This window comes from Podarcis pityusensis (genome assembly GCF_964106645.2).
Source record: "Podarcis pityusensis genome assembly, chromosome: Z".
NCBI classification, from domain to species: domain Eukaryota; kingdom Metazoa; phylum Chordata; class Lepidosauria; order Squamata; family Lacertidae; genus Podarcis; species Podarcis pityusensis.
In genome coordinates, this window is record NC_138044.1 from 22,503,604 (window position 1) to 22,509,197 (window position 5,594).

The following is a 5,594-nucleotide window of genomic DNA, read 5'->3' on the forward strand; positions in this document are numbered from 1 at the left end:
GGGTCCGGATTGGGGCAAATCAAGTTGAAGCTTCATTCAAGCAACACAGAGATGCTCCTGGTCAGTGGAACAGCCACTCTCCCTTTAAAAGCTCAGTTTTCCCAATCTTTGGGGTGTTTCCGGACTTGGCTATTCTTGTGGAATGGTCAGGGCTGCTTTTGCCCATTATAGCCTGCCAAACCCATGCCTAGAGATGGATCTTCTCAGGGTGACATATGTGCTTGTTATTGAAACATTATGACTGTCTTTGAAAAGCTTTTGGAAATGCAGGCTCAGGCTACCACAATGTGTTGACTAGAGCCAGTTTAGAATGGCAGCTGAACCCAGGAAGCCCAATTAATCCCAGGCCCAATTAACAGTAGGATGTCATATATCCTACTTTGCAGAGGACAGCTCTTTTATCTGAAGGTGCCCTTCACATGCAGAAACCTCAGCAGGGATAGTAGAAGGGGCCTTGAAGTTGCTTATTTTCTTGCTTGTGCCAAACTAAGGAGGTCAGGCACACAGATCACTTGGCCATGGCTTCCTCCCTCAAGGGGAATTGTATTTCTATTACAGTGAGTCTTCCTTTGTGTACATATGCACATACAAATCAGCATGTGCAAATCAGCATCCTTTTATTTTATTTATTTATTGCATTCATCTTCCACCTTTTCCTCCAGGGAGCTCAAGGAATCACACAAGGTTCTCCCTCTCCTCAATCCCCACAACAATCTGCTGAGAGGCAGTGAGTGGCCCCCAAGGTCACCCAGTGAGCTTCATGGCTGAGTAGGGATTTGAAGCCTGGTCTCCCAGGCCCTAGTCCAGCACTCTGACCACTCCACCTGTGTGTGTGTATGTGTGGGTGTAATGTATTCTCTCTCTTTTTTTGGCAACGTGTAAGTGGCCACTCTAATTCAAAGGCCTAGTCATTATCTTTAAAGTCCCAAGCAGCTTAAGACTGCCTCCCCCCCCCCCCAGCCCCATATGATCCTGTCAGCTCATGAAGATTTCCCAGAGAGGCTTTTCTCCATATCCCTTCAACATCTGCGCTGTGCTTAGCTGAATTGCAGGAAGATCTTCTCTGTGGCTGCCTCTTAGCTCTGCCACTCTCTGCCTTGCTTCTCCACAACCTCTCTCTCTCTCTGTGTCTCTCTGGTATCTTTGGGCTGTCTTCTGAATGCTGTTATCTTCAGTCTGGAAGTTCACTGGTTGAGCTGATGATTTTGAGTCACTTGAGAGAGTTTTGTGGCACTGCATTTTATTAAAATCTGCTGTTTCTTAAATCTTTTATATTCATTCATTTAATCCACCAGTGTTAACAGCCTTGGCTGTTTGCTTTCTTTTAAAAATGGAAAGACAGGACCCAAACATTTTAATAAATCGATGCCAATAAAGAAGTGCTGCAATACAAAATGGAAAAGATCTGCACTTTTAAAATGTGCCTTTACTTTGATAAAAGGGGAGTGGTGGAGACATATTTGGCTTTTCTTATGGTTTGCATGACCTGGGAGTGAGCAAGATGGGTGGGAAAGGCTTGGTGGGAACATTCCTTGTCAGAGAAGGTCATAGGCAAGGTGGCCACATCCGAAAGAGGAGAAAGGGCTTCTGCAACTTGAATAGCTGCATATTGACAAGATAGACCTGCTGAAGTCTCCTCTGCTACATAACTGTCCCCACTCAGCCATGAAGCTCTCTGTGTAAACATCGTGCCAGACATCGGCTTTTAGCCTAACCTATCCCGCAGGGTTGTTGTGAGGCAGGATTTGTAGGTCTCTATGGCTGCTTTGGTGGAGCATCCCTACTGCAGTGACAATGCTGTTGGGAAGGTAGTGGCGTGGCATTGCCCCACCATGCTGGCACTGTTCCTTGTTGTGAGGATAAAATGGAGATGGCGACAACCCTCTGTGTACTGTTACAAGTGCAGGAAGACTTTTTGCATCTGGGCATCTGAGGAAGAGCCCTGCGAAATATGCACAGGGCTCTTCATCTTAGAAGATATGGGCTCCACTGAGTGCCTTACCAAATATGGCTGCAGCCTGGGTTGTTACACGGCTTCTGAATGCCTGTAGTAGCAGTCAAACAGCATTGGACAGCTGGTCCCTTCATGGTCCGCTTTCCAAAAGCATCATGTTCTTTCTTCCTCAACAACCTGCTCTCTGCCACTTTTAAGAGCAGCCTGATGTGCAGATATTAGCCATTGATAAGGGTGGATTCACCTGCTTATCAAGTTGTCCTTAATGACACAGGAGCAGGCCAGGCCAATTTTATTTCAGTTTTTCTGATTAGTTGGCAACCCTAGCCATATACTTTTTTTTTAAAAAAAATGCTCTGTCTACTGTGCCAAGTTTGGAAAGAGAAAAACAAGCACAGAGCTGTACAAATCCCAGGGTTTTGTGGGTTTGTTTTTTGTTTGTTTTTTAAAAAACCAAAAGCCATCATTTTATTCTCTACAAAAATAGAATAAACATTTCCAAAAAGTTTTCAGAACAATCCCACAAAACAGGCTTAATGTCAACAGTCAACATTTGAATTTGAAGAGAATGGTCCTAATTTCAAAAGCACAGAGGTAATCTCTTATAAATACAAAAGCAAGTTTAAAAGCAAAGAAAAAGCATAAGCCAACACCCCTCCCCTGGGGAATATAGAAAGTTCTGATGAAGCACAGACCCAAATGTAGGAAATAATTCTGAGCAAACCAAAACCTTCTGTCAAGTGAGGAACCACTTACTAACCTGACTGGTTCTGTAATTACATTTGTAAGTTTATGCTTTTCATGTGGTTTTAGCGGGAGATTCCCCTCCTTCAAAGAGCTGGCTGGATTTGCATGTGTTGGGTAAACTCATCTAACATTTGCCCCTGGAAAGTAACATTTTGTGTTCTTTCAATTTTATTTATTAAAAAAAGCAGAATATACACAAAAGGAATCTGTGTGAGTCAAAGCCTCGCTCAAATTGCTTCCAGCTCTTCAAGACTGCCTGCAGCATCAGTTTCAGGATACGTGTGTTTGTAAGCCAAGAGTAGGGAAACTGTCCCTCTCTAGATATCACTAGACTATATGTCTCATCACCCCAGCTAGGCTCATGGGAGTGGGACTCCAACACATGGAAGAGTGTTGGTTCCTCACTGCTGGCATAGATGTTTAAATGCCATCTTCTTCACCCAAGTATTTAGATTCTGAATCCGGGTGCAGCATTGTTCAAAATACCATGAATATTAGGTCAGCCTTCCACAACCTTGTTCCTTCCGGATATCTTGGAATACAAATTCGCCTTATCCCTGACAATTAGCCATACTTGCTGGGGCTGATGAGAGCCACAGGACAAAATATCTGGAGGTCACCACATGGGGAAAGGGCGGATTAGGAGACCTTTAGAAGTACTGGCAGAATCTCTCCCTTATATTTGATTATCAGTCTGTAGCCTCCATGAGCCTTAATGGCTTGTCACCTTGAGCAGTTGCCAGGCAATACAGTGGTACCTCGCAAGATGAATGCCTCACAAGACAAAAAACTCGCTAGACGAAAGGGTTTTTTGTTTTTTGAGCTGCTTCGCAAGACGATTTTCCCTATGGGCTTGCTTTGCAAGACGGAAACGTCTTGCAAGTTTGTTTCCTTTTTCTTAACACTGTTAATACAGTTGCGACTTGACTTTGAGGAGCAACTCATAGAACGCGGTGTGGTAGGCTTTTTTGAGGTTTTTTAAGACTTTGGTGATTTTTAAAGCTTTTCCAAAACTTTCCCGACACCGTGCTTCGCAAGACGAAAAAAATCGCAAGACGACAAAACTCGCGGAACGAATTAATTTCGTCTTGCGAGGCACCACTGTAGTCTATATTGAGCAGAGCATAACATAACATAACTGAATGTGATTGCTCTTGTGCATCCACAAGCTCTGTCGCAGGGATGGGGAACCCATGGAGGCCCTTCCAATGTTACTGGGGTGCAACTACCATCACCTCTGACCATTGGCCAAGCTAGCTGCTGAGAGTTGAAGTCCAACAAGGGTTGCATGTTCCCCACCTCTGCAATCACAGTAAGTCACTTGCATTCTCAACCCACTTCCCCAAGGTATTTTATTTGACATGTTATTTGCCTGCTGTTAAGAGTGTCAACAAATATATTGCATTTAGTGTCATGGCAGCTACAGTCTTCTGTTGCATGCTGGGGTTTATCTGTATTATTATTTGCTGGCGCTTCCCACCTCTCCCCACACTCTGGCTCAAGAGCTGCTTGCTGCCATAAGCAAGCTTATTGGTATGAGAGGAAGAGAACTGCAGCTGTTCCATGTCATGTCATTCTGTGACTGAGTATGGTGCAGGCAGCTAACCTGAAGTCCAATCATCCTTATCCATTGACTAAGCTAGCTGGAGTTCAACAGCATTGACGGGGACACTGGTTAGCTGTCCCTGGAGTAGGTAATAGAACTGTTGCAAATATCTACCCTACAAAAAAAATACAATACACATTGTTACTTACATCTGTGGATGCTGAACATAAACTGTAATCTGAGTACCTATATGACCATCAAGCAGGGCAATAAAAGTTGGTGCAGGAAGCTGTTCCCTACTGGTTTTAGGAGTCTATAGCAAGGCAATGTAATACTGTAGTGGTTACGGTGCAACTTTCTCTTATTCCTGCTGGGTGCGAAGTGCAAGCCTACATTATTCAAAGCAATTGCGAAAATCACCACCTTTGCCAGCGTATCTGAAATGAAAGCAACTCATTTCAGTTTTGGGGAATGTCTGACATGGGATGCCTGGTATTGGCATTTGATTTAATGTGCCTGGAGGGCAGACCAGTTGCCAAATCCCTTCACGGTGTGCATTTTCCTGGAAATGCACATTTTCCAGCATGTGAAGCTACTTATTTCTTACACTATAAACTTACTAGCAAATTAATTAGGTATGGCAGTGGATATGCTGGACAGCTGTCTTGCCTTGGTAGTGGAATGGATGAGAGCCAACAAACTGAAGCTCAATCCAGATAGGACGGAGGCATTGTTAGTGGACAATCCATCCCTAGACTGGATGGATGTAATAATGCCTGCTTTGGATGGGGTTACACTTCCGCTGAAGCAGCAGGTACATAGGTTAGGGGTACCAGTGGATTCATAAGTTATTGCTTGAGGATCAGGTGGCCTTGGTGGCATGGAGTGACTTCCATCAGCTTCAGCTGGTGGCCCAGCTGAACCCCTATCTGGACAGGGATAGCCTGTATTCTGTATTCTGTCATGTATGCTCTGGTAACTTCTAGGTTAGATTACTGCAACACATTATATGTGGAGCTGCCTCTGAAGATGGTTTGAGCATAGTACATTGATTCTGGCTCGACTGCATTGGCTGCCAATTAGTTTCCAGGCCCAATTCAAAGTGCTGGCTTTGACCTATAAAGTCTTAAATGGCTCAGGACAGCGATACCTCTCTCCATATTAACTGACTTAGACCCTGCAATCATCATTTGAGGCCCTTCTTCATGTGCCTCTTCCACTGAGGAAAGCTTCACTCTGTGGCCCCCACCTAAATGATGCAAACAAATGGATTTGCATATTTTCTCTCATTTATATATTTATTTATTTCCATTTATGAGTTGCCTAATAAAAATATGTTGCATTGTG

General features: G+C 44.0%; 1 long non-coding RNA gene across 1 annotated transcript; it reads left to right on the top strand.

The window, feature by feature from the left end:
* The first annotated feature begins 2,025 nt into the window (after positions 1-2,025).
* On the top strand, positions 2,026-4,198 carry LOC308468093. The gene is made up of 2 exons (XR_013981466.1): positions 2,026-3,452; positions 3,820-4,198. It is a non-coding gene; the product is annotated as an uncharacterized lncRNA (long non-coding RNA).
* The last annotated feature ends 1,396 nt before the right edge of the window (positions 4,199-5,594 follow it).